Source organism: Pinus tabuliformis, chromosome 6 (genome assembly GCF_031772625.1).
Source record: "Pinus tabuliformis cultivar Carrire ecotype Pingquan chromosome 6, CPIR1, whole genome shotgun sequence".
NCBI classification, from domain to species: domain Eukaryota; kingdom Viridiplantae; phylum Streptophyta; class Pinopsida; order Pinales; family Pinaceae; genus Pinus; species Pinus tabuliformis.
In genome coordinates this window covers 848,291,521-848,308,287 of record NC_142292.1, presented here as the reverse complement: position 1 = coordinate 848,308,287, position 16,767 = coordinate 848,291,521, and the positions used below count along the sequence as shown (strand labels likewise).

The 16,767-nt window shown below is 33.3% G+C and overlaps 1 pseudogene; it reads left to right on the top strand.

Moving 5' to 3' along the window:
- The first annotated feature begins 1,631 nt into the window (after positions 1-1,631).
- On the top strand, positions 1,632-16,197 carry LOC149261537 (beta-glucosidase 13-like; annotated as a pseudogene).
- The last annotated feature ends 570 nt before the right edge of the window (positions 16,198-16,767 follow it).

Genomic DNA, 16,767 nt, shown 5'->3' with positions numbered 1-16,767 from the left:
ACATTTATTATACCAAGTCTTGTGTTGACTGGGTATTAGTTTGTCTTTGACCAAAAATTTATGACACTTATCCATAGTTTAACATTAGGAAATCAAATTTTATTATATTTTATTATTAGAAATTTATTTATTTATAAGGTCATTGGTTGAGGTCTTATTATGGGTTGTTTAGTAACTTCCATTTCTATTAGTTGCTATTTTTTTTTTTTTTTTTTTTTTATTTCCTTTTTATTTAACTTTTTGATTTTTTTTTTCTATTATTTCTATTTTCATTTTCCTGAATTATAATTTTTTGACAATATTTTCAATTTAAGGTGACATATGATTATATTAAAAATATATTTTAATAAATTTAATTATAGACAATTATATATATTAATAAAAATAAAACACACACATTGATATATGTATTTTAATATAAACAATATTAGTTAATAGTATTTCTATATTTTGGTGATGACATTCAACAATATAATATTTTATTAGTTATTTTATTTTTGTGATGAATTTTTTGTCTATGTTATTTCTTTTTGTTTCATTAAACTATACATATTTTAATAAATTTATTTATAAAAATTATATATATTAATTAAAAAACAAAACACACACATATAAAATAAATATGTATATTAAAGTGTATATATGTTAATATAGATAATATTAGTTAATCATATTTCTTAATTTTTGGTCATGGCATTTAACAATATAGTATAATATTTTTATTAGTTATTTTATTTTTGTGATGAAATCTTTGGTTTTATTATTTTTTGTTTAATTAAACTATATTTAAGCTAAGCAGAATGTACTAGCTACTATGTAGCCCTTGTTATAAATATATTTGATTTTTAATTAATTTTATATTTGATATAGTTTGAGTGAGCCTAATGGTTAAGAACATGTGTTTTCTCCTAAGTGGTCACAAGTTCAAAATAAGAGGGAAGTAGAGTATGTATACTTTCGTAGGCTTAACAGTCAAATAGTTAAGGGGAAGTGGGTCCCTTATTCCACAAACAAAGAGATCTCATACACCAATTTGATATCTCACTTAGCCATGACCTTAAAATTAGATAATAATAATAATTTATTTTATTCAAGCTTAAATTTAAAAAAAAAAAAAAAACAAAACAAACAAACAAACTATCTCTCATTAAATTAAGAACCAGGACCAAGGTCAAAGCGAAAGCCAAATCCAAATCCAAATCCAAATTTTGATTATCCTCCTCCATATAAAGGAAAATCATAATAATATATTGTTTATTAGAAGGGTCTTCATCCAAGAGCTTTCCTAATATATTCCCTCTTCCCATCTATTACAACAAGAATATTATCTCATTACCTGCTTTCATTATAAACATACTACGACTTCATAAATTACGGTTCTCTTTCATTCTCATTAAGTTGCGTGAATTATCTCTCTGTGTAGGACCACTTATTTCGGAATATGCAGGTATTAGGCGGCCGGCTATGTTTCTCGGATTATGTGGGTCATGGGATTTTGTTTACCGGATTATTATAAACGCGTTTTTGTTATAAAAAACCAAAAAAGAAAAGACGAGAAGAAAGCAAGATCCGACGGATCTATAAATTGAGGCTTGCAAGGATTACAATTCAGCTGAGAGCTGAGAGGCAAAATGGCTAAAACTCAAGGTCTAAAGGCACTCTGCATCTTTTTTATTTCAATCTATCTAATGATCTTCGGAGTTGCAGGAGCTTCTCCAAAACTAGGAAGAAGCGATTTCCCAAAGGGTTTCAAATTTGGTGCCGCTTCATCTGCTTATCAGGTTCCACTTTTATCACTGCTCCCTTCCACTAATTCATTCATTGGATTAGGTAACCTTGTGGTTTTTTTGTTTCACTGATAATATTCTGGACTTGCAAATTCCAATTGTGTAACAGGTGGAAGGAGCTGCACATGAGGGTGGGAAAGGCCCCAGCATTTGGGATACATACTCCCATATTCCAGGTTAATTAGTGCATACCACGAGGTGGGTATCTTAATTTGGTGGCATTTATTATGTATTTATTGGTGGTTATTGAACGTTAATGCAGGTAAAATTGCGGATGGAACGAATGGGGATGTTGCAGTGGATGAATACCACCGCTATAAGGTACAAACTAAAACTATTTTGAAAATGGAAGCATTCTATTTTAGAACTTGAGCTTAATTAGAATATTCGAACCATGGGAGCATTTTATTATAAAACTTGCTTAATTGATCATAAATTTGTGAATATTTTAAAATTTTGGAGTGTAATTTATTAAAATTTTGAAAATGTTTTAAAAATCTGGCGATATGAATGAATGAGGACATCGCTCATGTCTTGAATTATATTAGATTGTGCAAAAGAACATATCAAATCTTGCAAAAGATTTTCAAATCTACAAGGTATATGAGAAGGATCCTGAAATTTTTCGAAATCTAGCGTTCAAGCTCCGTCGCTCCCTCCGATTCTGTCACTTCCGTTGTCGACCTTCCCTTTACCCGCACTGCGTATGCGCAGGCTCCTCCTCTCCTCCTCCTTCCGGATTCTCGAATCAGCGTTCAACCTCCGTCGCTCCGTCTGATTCTGTCAACCCTTTATCCGATAACCCTTTAGTTTTCTCGTTCAATTCCCCTTGTATTCTCTATAAGCAGTGTTCCATTTCGTTTCATAGTGTTTTTAATAATAATAATAATAATATTCTTAGATATTTTTAAGAATAATGTTGAGGATTTAATAAATAATAATATTGTTAATGATTATTATTTTTCTCAGTGATAAGTTTGTTAATTTGTTTAGTTTTTTTAATCTTTTTTCTGTTGTTAACCTGTCTAGTTTTTCTTATCATTTTTCTGTTTTTAGGATTTTTGAGAAGGGATTAAATTTTGCCCTTGTTCTTAAGAAAATTCACGTAAATGATATTATGTAACATTAAATTTGAGATAAAAAAAACTTACTAGATAATACTAAATAAATTATTAGACAAAATTTCCCTATTATTCTTAAGAAAGCTAAGTCCCCCTAAAAATAACATCCACGAAGATGAGTTTGATGTCCTCAAATCTTTGAACAAGAACCAAGACATTGTCATCTTGAAGGCTCATAAAGGTGGGGCACCTGTAATCCTTGATAAGGTGGATTATCAGAAGAAGATGTTGGATCACCTTGAGAACAATGGCACATACAAAACTCTTGACAATAATCCATTGAAAATGATCTCTAGAGCGGTTGCTCTTGCTATAAAATCCACTAGCACAGTTTGCTCTTTTAGACACAAACTTATTGAAAGTAGCCCCATCACTCCTTGGATCTATGGACTTCCGAAAATCCATAAGGAGAGAGTCCCCCTTAGACCCATTGTCAACACCATAGGACCGCCACCATATCTTCTAGCTAAATATCTAGCCTCGAAGCTTAAATCCCTTGTTGGCCTCACAGTCTTTTGTCAAAGACTCCTCGTCGTTTGTCAATGAATTAAGGGATGTGAAATTTGATCCCAGAGACAATCTAGTCAGCTTTGATGTAGTCTCCCTGTACACTAATATCCCCATCAAGGAATCCATGGAGGTCATATTTCGACTCACTGATCCCGACACTGCTAGATTAGTCGAGATCTGCCTCACTTCTACTTTTTTTTGTTTCGAAGGGAAGTTCTATGAACAAACTTGTGGTGTGGCCAAGGGCTCCCCCCTATCCCCTATTGTTGTTAACCTATTTATGAAAGCCTTTAAATCCAAGGCTTTGGTCTCAGCTATTTTTAAACCCAAGATTTGGAAAAGAATTATAGACGACACCTATGCTATCTGGCAGCATGGTCAGGATAAGTTAGATATCTTCTTTGAGGATCTTAATAATAAATCTAACTCCATAAAGTTTACCATGGAAAAGGAAGTTAATGGTTGTCTTCCTTTCCTAGATATCCTCATTTCAAAGAAAGATGATGGCCTGTTCTCCCATTAGGTGTTTTGGAAGAAAACTCATACTGAGGAGTATCTTCATGCCAAGTCCCATCATTTCACTACTAAGAAGTTAGGGGTTCTCTGCACTTTAGCTACTCATGCTTTGAGGGTTTCTGATGAAGACCATTTTTCCAAGGAGAATGGTTTCTGATGAAGACCATTTTTCCAAGGAGAAATCCCATCTCGTGAAGGTTTTCGCTAATAATGGTTACAGTAGGCAACAAGGGCTTAAAACTTTCCTCAAAGCTAGCAAGGGTGCTAAGGTTAAGAGAGACCCTAGTGATTGTAATTATGGATTTCACCTACCATTCATGCAAGGGATGATAGGCAAGATTACGAGAATCCTTAAGAAGCATAATGTTCCCTCTAGACCCCTCAACACAATCAAAAGTTCCTTAAAATTAGTAAAAGACCCTGTAGACCCTAAGTATATGAAAGGTGTTTATATCATCTCGTGTTCTCATAGAACATCTTACATTGGTGAAACGGGGTGGTCTATCAATCAAAGGATTAAAGAACACACTGTTGATATTAAGCACAGGATGACTCACTCTTCAGCCTTAACAGAGCATAGAAAGAAGACAAAGCATCTTATATGCCTGGAGGAGACTAAGGTCATTGCAGAGATTTCTCATTTTCATCATCGTAAATTTAGGGAAGCCATAGAAATTGAGAAAAAGCCACCATAAATTTAGGGAAGCCATAGAAATTGAGAAAAAGCCATGTAATCTTAATAGGGATGATGGTTGGAAGATTAGTAGCTGTTGGGTTCTTGCCTTTTCCTCTTAGTTTTTTTACATTTTATTTACACTTTTTCATCTTTTAGTTTTTTATTTCATATAATTTCCCTAGATTTATTAATCCCCTTTTCTCCCTCGTAATTTTATTTTTCTCTTTTTATTCCCTTTCATATTTAAAGATCATTTAGTTATTTTTCTTATAGGTTAATATTTTCACTACTTTAATAGTATGATTCAAATTATATATATATATATATATACTTACTTTCTCCTTTCTATGTCTACATTGGAATCTTCTTAAAACTATTAAAAAAATAAGAATTACACAAATTAAATATATATTTTATAACCAAATTAATTTATAATTAGTTATTGAATGTATTTAGTCTATAATATTTAAATCCACTTTTGACTAATGAAATGATTTTTCTCAAAATAATGTTTACTATATTTATGAGTTTGTTTTTTATTCTTTGTTTAGTTATATTTATATTCTTGGCTATATTATTTTTATATAATAATCATATAATTAAGAAATTTAAATAAATTACCTAAATTATTTTAAAACTAATTAAAAATGAGTTTTCAATATATTTATATTATTTCTTCACAGTTCTTCTCACCAAGCCGTTTTTTATAGCCATTAGAGTCTTATCTCTCTATTTAATTTGCCAATATAATTTCATTCTTCATTTTATCCCAATAATAAATCATACAGGTTCCACCTAAATTTTCCAATATAATTTCTTCCTATTTATTTTTTCAGATATTCACCCAGATTGAATTGATTTATTTGTAATCTGCATACAGGAAGATGTACAGCTTCTCAAAGACATTGGATTGGACGTCTATCGCTTTTCTATTTCCTGGTCACGCATATTTACCAGTGAGTTGAATTAAAGAACACTGATATCTTTATAGCGTATTCTAACCAGTCGAAAATTTAGCTTAGAAAATTATGAAAATTAAGACACAATTTCAATCAAATCGGGTTAAAATATTAACAAATATTAGTTATAACGGTCTAGGTTCAAAAAAATTTGGGTATTTTGGTGATTTCTAGTTATTAATCCATTTCCACGATTAGGAAAAAACAAAAAAAATAGAATTCAAAGACTCTCACTCTCTAGATTCAGACCTAACTCCTGGTTAGACCACGCATAGCATATCTTTATACAATGGATTTTGGATGTTAAGTTACCGGTCTAATGTTTTTTTTTTAATTAACAGATGGCTCTCCCAGACACGGAGTCAATGAAGAGGGCATCGGTTATTACAATAATCTTATCAACGAGCTGGTCAAGAATGGTATTTCAAAAACAAATGTTAGCTACCCATGTGAAGAGCTTTATGTAAAGAAGGCCTTTTACATCGACCTGAGTTTTGATGCAGGTATAGAGCCTTTTATTACACTGTTCAACTGGGACTCGCCACAAGCTCTGGAGGACGAGTATGGAGGATTTCTTAGCAAAAGAGTCGTGTAAGATTCACTGTCTGAATTTTCTTCAAAGTCTTCTGAAAAATCGAGACATTTGATTCTGATATATATTGATCACTCTTTCAGGGAGGATTTTGGCTTCTTCGCAGATCAATGTTTTCGAGCCTTTGGAGACCGTGTGAAGTATTGGCTTACTCTACAAGAACCATTCATCTACTCGGCATATGGCTACGATTTAGGGATTCTCGCACCCGGCCGCTGTTCATCTCCATTTGGAAACTGTACAGCAGGAAATTCTACAACGGAGCCTTACATTGTGGCCCATAATATGCTTCTTGCACATAGCGCCGCCGTAAAAATATATCGGACTAACTATCAGGTGAGAGATTATGTTCTGTTTTAGATATGAAAACTGAAGACAGACATATATATATCTCTGAATATCTCTTGAAAATAAAATGCAGGCGAAGCAGAAAGGTTCTATCGGCATAGCGCTTGCATTGCCCTGGATAGTGCCTTATTCAAATCTGGATCAAGAGGCTGCTCAGAGAGCACTTGACTTCAGAATAGGGTGGTATGCATTCGTTTTATTTTATCTGTATGAGCTTGTCTTTTGGATAAGTATACATTTTGTGTCACGGTACATAATAGAAAAGCCAAATTGGTCATTTTACTTTTTCTTTTATCTTGATTAGGGAATACAAGCAAAGTCAAATAGTTGGTTGATTTTGATCAATTTGAGTCAATCTTTTCTCCCTTTCATCAAATTTTCAAAATAACCTACAACCTAAATAAGAATAGCCCTTAAAATAGACTAAACATGATAACTTGTAATCATGAACTAGGCTAATAAGCACAATAGTCATTAACTATAAAATTGTTTTCTAAATAAATATACATTTTATATGTGTAAATAAAAATATTGCACATAAAAATAGGAGTAGTCAAACAGGAGGAGGAATAGCCTAGATGGTCAAAAGTGGCCCGAATCCAGGCAAAAAAATTTCAAAAAAAAAAGAAATTGAAATTTAACAACTATAACTTCGATTTACAAAAATCCTTACCGAATTTTCTCTAAATATACCAAGAATTTCCATAACTTTCGGCTCCCCTACCTCATTACACTAGGGAATAAAAATATAGTAAAACCGTTGACCTGACATTGGTCTAGCTGAATTCTAATTCTCTTCCTTAATAAATGGGCATAGTAATCAATGATCTAATTCTATTTTGAAACTTGATTTGATTCGTCTCTTCTCCCAGCCGTAAAGTGTTTTTTTTGCATTACAGGATTTTAGATCCATTGACCTCTTGGAAAATACCCTGAGTCTATGAACAGGCTGGTGGGAGAACGTTTGCCAATATTTAGTGGCGAAGAGGCGAAAGAATTAAGTGGCTCATTTGACTTTCTTGGTTATAATTACTATATAACACAGTTTGCGGTGAATAATCCAATTCCACCAAATGCCCTGCAGACAGACTATATTCTGGATACCCGCGCTAATGTGACATGTAAGTAGAATCTGCATTCAGGAAAGAATGGTTCTAATCTTTATTGGCTAGAAAATGGTTACTCACAGAGTTGTTATTAGTGTGGTTTTTTAAATTTTCAGGTGTTAAAATCTGGTTATAAATTTTGAGGTGAAATTTTGATTTATATTAGTTAAATTGGTTTTTTGATTGTATATATAAATTAAGTATATTGAATAATTAAGGCACTTGGATTGGGCAAGAGTTACTTATTAAATTTGTAATTTCAATAAATTTTTATCAGATTTTAGAAAAATTAAAACAAAAAAACACACCCAAAAAAAACAACTTAGTTACTCATAGTTTCACCATCTTAATTATATTCTCCTCTCGATACCAGGTTAATGTAAGATGTAAAGTTAAATTTGTGTTCAGACAATAATTGAATTGAAATGTCAAAATTAGGATGCTTAATTATTTTTATACTTGTTTTCATTGTAGAATTGAAAATATTATTTAACAGAGTTAAATGAATCGTGTTTTTATAGATTAAATTTATTAAGTACTTCAAAATTTACCAAGTAAAATAAATTTTCTAAATATTTAGAATCTAATTAATTTCAAACGCACATCAACTTTTATTGTGTATTGCTATATTTACCATGTATTGTATAAATTTTGACGTTCGCATATTTGTTGGTGGTTCAGTTGAAGTAAATGGACATTTCATTGGAGAAGAGGTAAGTGTGTTGTTAATATATTTAACTTGATTATAGATTTTATTATAATTTATATATAAATATATGAATATCCGTGTGCAGGAAGAGCTGAGCACTTTCAGATCTTATCCAGAGGGAATAAAGTATGCAATAAATTATACGAAGCATCGCTATAACAACCCTCCCGTTTACATCACACAGAATGGTACGTGAAAGTTCAATGATTGAGTAACAATTTTATAAAAAGGTGTGAATTTCATGGTTATTCTGTTAGAAAATCATAAACTTAAGCAGCGATTCTGCATGCGGAAGGAACTGAAAAGAATCGTTGAAATTTAATGTCCAGGGATACGAATTACCTCCAGCCATTGGTGAAACTCTTGATGCAGCTTCTTTCTGAAAAACCACGCTCCAGTTGTCCAAGCAAAAAGAAAAGAATGCAGCTGATCTGAAGGCACTTCCAAGCTCTGCTATCTCAGCTAGATGGTGTAAAACTGAAGGGGATTGAGATATGAGCTTGGGGACCAAACAGATGAACATATAGCTAAGCTTCCATCAAGCTTCTAATAGCTATGTGTTATATGTCCACAAATCAAGACAGAGAACTCGAATCAAAGTGATGGACCACTTTAGTAGCTCCTAATTATAAATTTAGTAATTGCAGTTGCCTTTCTTAACTTAAGGAAACTACTGCAGTTGGTTTCCATAAGTTAAGGAAAGACTGCAATTCCATAATTGTAGGCAGCAATATGTGCAAGATTAATGGAGCTTAACATTCTCCCACTTGGTCCATACTTCCAAACTTAATGTCTCAACTTAAAAACTATTGATAATCTGTATTAAGTAATAGATACATGAATCATGGCGATAAGTCCTCTAATGACGAGTATTATCTTCCATGTATTACTATGTATTTATTCTTATTATAATTTATGTGGCAACAATTTCTTAATGAATAAACCTTATGTTTATTCTTGGTCCTTCTTAAATGAATTTTCTCAAATCAACTTAAGGTGCACATAAATATGAGAAAAAACATCACAATAATTAAGAATTTCATTAAAATAAAATTGTCCATACAATGAAAAACTACATAATGGAACCAAGTCCCATATTCAATACATGATCCTTGAATTTAAACGGTGGCATGCCCTTAGTCAAAGGATCAGCAATCATTAACTCAGTGCTGACGTGCTCAATGACCACTTTCTTTTCTTTAACACGTTCCCTTATAGCTAAATACTTAATGTCGATGTGTTTATTTCGACTCCCACTTTTATTGTTTTTAGCCATAAAAACAGCAGCTGAATTATCACAATATATTCTCAATGGCTTAGAGATAGAATCCATAATTCTAAGCCCAGAAATGAAACTCCTAAGCCATACACCATGTAAAGTAGCCTCAAAACAGGAGACGAACTCGGCTTCCATAGTGGAAGTGGCAATCAAGGTCTGCTTGGCACTCCTCCACGATACAGCTCCACCGGCCATCATAAAAATGTATCCTGATGTTGATTTGTGTGAATCAACACATCCAGCAAAGTCAGAATCTGAGTAGCCAATTACTTCCAAGTTGTCCGTCCGTCTATACATAAGCATGTAGTCTTTGGTTCCTTGAAGGTACCTCATTACTTTCTTTGCAGCTCTCCAGTGGTCTAAACCTGGATCACTCTGATATCGTCCCAACATTCCCACAACAAATGCAATGTCAGGTCTTGTGCAGACTTGAGCATACATTAGGCTTCCGACAGCAGAAGCATATGGAATTTTCTTCATTTGTTCCCTTTCAAAGTCGTTCTTCGGGCATTGGTTCAAATTGAACCTATCACCCTTCACAATGGGAGCTACACTTGGTGAACAATCCTTCATCCGAAATCTCTCTAAAATTTTATTAATATAGGTTTCCTGTGACAGACCCAAGATGCCTCGAAATCTGTCTCTATGGATCTTAATGCCAATGACATAAGATGCCTCACCCATATCCTTCATATCAAAATTTTTAGAGAGGAATTGTTTCACCTCATGTAGCAAACCCTTATCATTGGTTGCTAGCAAAAGGTCATCCACATATAAAACAAGAAAACAAATTTTACTCCCACTAACTTTCAGGTATATACATTGATCCATAATGTTTTCTACAAAACCAAAAGAAGAAATTACATTATGGAATTTCAAATACCATTGGCGGGATGCTTGTTTTAAACCATATAATGACTTCTTGAGCTTGCAAACCAATTGCTCACCATCACTAGAGGGGAATCCTTCAGGTTGTTTCATGTAAACCTCCTCCTCTAGATCTCCATTAAGAAAAGTCGTTTTCACGTCCATTTGATGCAACTCCAAGTCAAAATGGGCTACTAATGCCATAATAACGCGCAAGGAATCTTTCTTAGATACAGGAGAAAAAGTCTTTGTGTAGTCGATTCCTTCTTTCTGAGTGAATCCCTTAGCAACAAGTCTTGCCTTGTATCTCTCAATGTTGCCCAATGAGTCTTTCTTTGTCTTAAAGACCCATTTACATCCAATGGATTTTGCACCATTAGGCAACTCAACAAGATCCCAGACTTCGTTACTCTTTATGGAATTCATCTCTTCCTTCATGGCATTGTACCATAGTTCTGATTCTTTGCAACTCATGGCTTGTGAAAATGACTCAGGATCATTTTCGGCTGCAATGTTGTAGTCAGATTCTTGTAGATACACAACATAATCATTAGGAATTGCTAATCTCTTAGGTCTAGTAGATCTTCTTAATGTTGTACCATCATCTTCCTGAGAAGTATGTGGTTCAACTTGTTGTTCAAAAGTTCCTTGCAACTCTTGAACTCCTTGATCTACTGGAATATCGTCAGCAGCTTATGGAACTTCAACAATTGGTTGTTCAACACCAGTTTGTACTTGAGGGGTGCTATGAACAATAACCAATCTATCACTTGAAGTGGAAGGTTGAGACTCTGAATGATCCTTCTCAGAAACTATGTTTCTGGTTTGATCGCTCCTACTGATCAAGTCATTTTCAAGAAACTTTGCATTTCTTGATTCCACAATCCTAGTGCTGTGAGATGGACAATAAAATCTGTAACCTTTAGACCTTTCAGCATATCCAATGAAATACCCACTAATGGTCCTTGGGTCCAGCTTCTTCTCTTGTGGATTATAAATTCTCACTTCAGACGGGCATCCCCAAACGCGCATATGTCGCAAACTCGGTTTCCAACCTTTCCATAATTCAAATGGCGTTTTAGGAACCGCCTTGGTTGGAACTCGGTTTAATATATACACTGACGTCTTAAGTGCTTCAGTCCACAAGGATTTAGGAAGATTGGAGCTGCTAAGCATACTCCGCACCATGTCCAATAATGTTCGATTTCTTCTTTCTGCTACACCATTCTGGTCGGGTGAACCAGACATGGTGTATTGGGTAACAATCCCATGCTCTTGAAGAAACTTAGCAAATGGCCCAGGTGCTTGTCCATCTTCTGTGTATCTACCATAATATTCTCCACCTCTATCTGATCTCACGATCTTAATTTGCTTGCCGCATTGTTTCTCTACTTCAGCCTTAAAGATCTTAAAGGCATCTAATGCTTCGCTCTTTTTATGAAGCATGTAGAGATACATATATCGTGAGTAATCATCTATAAAGGAGATGAAGTATCTCTGACCATGTGAGTCCATGTCTGGACTACATATATCAGTATGTATGATCTCTAATATGTCCAAACTCCTATTGGCACCTTTCTTTGACTTGTTGGTCTGCTTTCCCTTTATGCAGTCCACACAAGTCTCAAAATCAGTAAAATCTAGAGTATTAAGTATTTCTTCATTTACCAATCTTTTAATTCTATCTATGGAGATATGACCTAGTCTCCGGTGCCATAATGTAGAGGAATCTTCATTGATAACACATCTTTTACTGCCAGTGTGAACATGCATTGAATCATAAGTGACATTGTTTTGTAAATTAATGCAGTAAAGACCGTTAGACAAAATACCATTCCCAACATAATCAGATTTATAGAATAGACTGAAAGATTTTTCTGAAAAGTTTAAGGAATATCCAAAAGGTACAAGCCTTGAAACTGAAATCAAGTTTCTAGAAAAACTTGGAACATAAAAGGTCTTTTCTAATTCCAAAACAAAGCCACTACTTAAAGTTAAATAACATGTTCCTATAGCTTCCACATGCGAGCCCATCTTGTTTCCTGATAAGATGCTTTGCTCACTTCCCACTGGCTTCCTTAGGTTTTGCAAACCTTGCAAGGAATTCGAAATGTGAATTGTTGATCCAGAATCAATCCACCATGTGTTAATATTAACGTTAACCATATTAGATTCATAACAAACAAATGAGATTATTTCCTTAAGTTTGGGAATGTCACAACGAATTTCAGAGAAATTTGCAGGTTGTACTACTGCATCAAAATAAAGAATCACATGCTTATGTTAAAATTGAGGCTTAATAAACTTTCATGTTTTACCAATTTAAATCATGCTAAAAAGAATTGAATCAAATGACATAAAAATTGCCTGTGGGCTAAATTTTTAATTCAAACAGATTCAATAAAAATTTATGATAAAACTTATTAATTCATAACTCATGTGGGTAGGTTATGAAATTTTATCCTAATTAATTACATAAATATAATAAAGATTCCTGTGGGATAAAATTTATTATATTCAGTGTAATTAATTACAATTTAATGTCTAAATAATCTTTATGTGATCTAACCAATCAAAATATATAATTTTATTTAATTAAAGATGCTGTGGCTATTCTCTAATTAATTAAAATTATATGGATCACTAGACATTATTTTGCTGCATAAACAAAACTTAACCAAAGAGAAAAATAACGTTTACTGAAAGGAGTAAAGTCAAAATGACATTTTAATAAACTCCATATAACTATAATAATTTTCGAGCAAAATCAAAATTAAGGTTAAAGCAGTCAGCATTACCGAAAATGACTACAAATTGATTGTTCAATTTATAAACTTAACCTGGAGATTGACTAAAGCAGCGTTGATCTACTTTGCACTTGCATAGCAAATGCAGTTCGAAGGCTAGCTGGCTTGACTTCAGGCTCACAAGATAAATAAAATTAAAATCAAATTTACATTCCTTAGTCTAACTGTCCCATAATTTATTTAAGATTAATTCTTAAATTAATTACAAAATGGGCTCTAAACAATTTGCAAACAAAACTGCAAATTTGAAATATTCAAAACAAAAGACTAAACCATTTCAAATATCGAAATATTGAAATATTTAAGAATGCATAAACCATTTCCTTTAACATGACTCATATCAAAAGGGATAGACTTCACAAAACATTTCATGTTCATACCCGAGACTTTGGTGAGAGCCTTCATGTCATGTGTATGTTCTTGAATGAATCAGGTCATATATTGACCTTGCCATTTACTTTAAACATATACATTTATAAAATAATCAGCTTGTCGACATGTATGCCTATCATGTAATTCACGAGAGGGCATTTTGACAAACAAAATAACATGTTTCAAATAATGCAAAAGATCACATCGATTGCATTTGCATAATAAGGCCCAAAAAAAAAATAACCAATAAAAAAAAACTTCAAAAATAAAATTAAAATAATACCAAAATATTTTATTTTCTTTTATAACGTTACTATATACGTTTCATTTTTTAGTCAACGTTCAATTAATTTAATGGTCAACGCAAATCGAATGCGTTATATCCTTATGTACGTGATTACCCATATATCTTATCATGGATGTCTTTCCTCACAAGATTCCAGAATCATTAATCATGGATTTAACATCTTATTCTAAGTTGATTTACTCCTCCATATTTTGATTTCTATAAACTTGCCAGCAAATGCTTGTTAAAATATAAAAGGCAGAGCGACCTGTGTAGAGATCCATGAAGTGATTCCTCGAAGTTTCTCAATAAAAATCCGCCAACACAGTATGGAGTTTCTAATGAGATCTGTAGTGTTACAAAACTTCAGGATTGAATGCCTAACACAACGAGATAGTGATAATTCACATGGTATGAAAACCTTCGACCAGGGATATGCCGCTTTTTATTAGTAACTTTCTTATGGAAATCTTCAATCAAAAGTGTACTACTTTGCTGGGATAATTGCAATTAAGAAACAATCACACATGAGTGTTACGTTTAATAGAAGGCTTTCATGAGTTTTAAGATTTATATGTGCATATATATGTAGTGGCATCTCCATTAGATGGGAATGAGACAATTCCGTTAGAACAAGAGAATGCCAAGAAATTACGACCACCAAAATGCCCAAATGAATTGAACCACATCATTTCAACGCAATGGGCGGAAGGAGCAATTGTGATATATTCTAGGATCATATTGATGTCTGATAGCAATCCAATCGTCCACGGTCTTTGATAAATCTATTTTATGGGAGCAGGAGGAACATGCACAGGATTGGGATGAGGATGGATGGATGTGGGTTCGATCCGGTAGAAGCCCACTTAATTTGGGCAAAACAAAGCGAGCACTGTCTCTGTAGTTCTCCAAATGAACCGGAAGCCAGAGAAAGTTTGGAACACAGTATTTGACATGTGAGAATATCCAGTTACTGGATTCTTATCGTGCCTGAAACACCGTTGTATACTGTTGTGTGCAAAACACCCATAAGCATTTCTAAATAAATGGGCCTCTTAAAGTGATGTTTGAATCCACTACGGAGTTCTTCCAGGGATAAATTAGATAGCAGAAATGTGCCCTTTTTTTCGTATTTTTTTCTTGAGATCGGGTACGCTTTCCTTGAGAACAAAATGATATGGGGATTTGCCCAAATGCATAACTATGAATTGTATTTTGACCTAATATGGTTAACGCATACTTCAATTAGTCAAATGCACAGGAAGCGCTCCTCCAAATGCATGACGGGCTCGAAACCACTCAATATTTTAGCCAACACACAGCAAGGCAGAGGTAAAAGGGCTCCGATACCAAATGTTAGAAAATCATAAACTTAAGTAGCGATTCTGCATGCGGAAGGAACTGAAAAGAATCGTTGAAATTTAATGTCCAGGGATACGAATTACCTCTAGCCATTGGTGAAACTCTTGATGCAGCTTCTTTCTGAAAAACCATGCTCCAGCTGTCCAAGCAAAAGGAAAAGAATGCAGCTGATCTGAAGGCACTTCCAAGCTCTGCTATCTCAGCTAGATGGTGTAAAATTGAAGGGGATTGAGATATGAGCTTGGGGACCAAACAGATGAACATATAGCTAAGCTTCCATCAAGCTTCTAATAGCTATGTGTTAGATGTCCACAAATCAAGGCAGAGAACTTGAATCAAAGTGATGGACCACTTTAGTAGCTCCTAATTATAAATTTAGTAATTGCAGTTGCCTTTCTTAACTTAAGGAAACTACTGCAGTTGATTTCCATAAGTTAAGGAAAGACTGCAATTCCATAATTGTAGGCAGCAATATGTGCAAGATTAATGGAGCTTAACATATTCAAAATATGCATGGATTTCAACAGGATATGGGGGTTTAGACAATGGCACAACCCCACTGGAAAAGGCGTTAAATGATTCGAATCGAGTGAAGTACCATTCTGAACATCTATCAAACTTACTGGAGGCCATAAGGTGAGTTGCGTTCAGTATATAGTTTACATGTTACTATTTGAGAATGGTTACTGACGAGGCTCTGCAACTTTGCAATGTCATAAAATGAATGACAGGGACGGCGCTGATGTCCGAGGTTATTTTCTCTGGGCTCTTACGGACAATTTCGAATGGACCAGTGGATCTAGTGGCCGATTTGGTTTACATTATGTGGATTACAGGCACAATTTAAAGCGATATGCGAGGGCATCTGCATATTGGTTTAAAGAATTTCTCAAGATTTAAAATACTTGTGCTTTAAATTTGGAGGTAATAAATAAATAATTATGTTGAGACTGTCTCATCGGCATTTTGTGTTAATAAATATATAATTAAGTTGACATTGTCTTTCTGCTTTATTGGCATTTTATATTTCATTAGTGGTGGGAGATTATTATAGTTTTTCATATTGTTAGATATTTTTCGAATAAAACTGTGTAACATGTGTTATCTGTCTAACTTTTCAGATGGTGACTCCATCCATTATCATCAAGAACCACAAAAAACTTTATGAGTTAAGTGTCAGATAATTTTTTTTATAAATAATTGAATATTTAACAAATAATAATTATGAAAATTTCCATTTAAAATTATTTTTTGTTTTTTAATATTGAAAAAATCTATCCTAACTTAATCGTTTATTGGTTTTAAAGATAATTGTTTGTAAATATTTGTTTGTTCATCCCCTAATGTTTATTATTAGTTTTAAAATAACATAATTGTTTGTAAATATTTATTCTTTCATCCCATAATCTTTATTATTAGTTTTTTTTTTTTTTTAAATCAACTCTATGTTTTAAGAATAGTTGTTTGTAA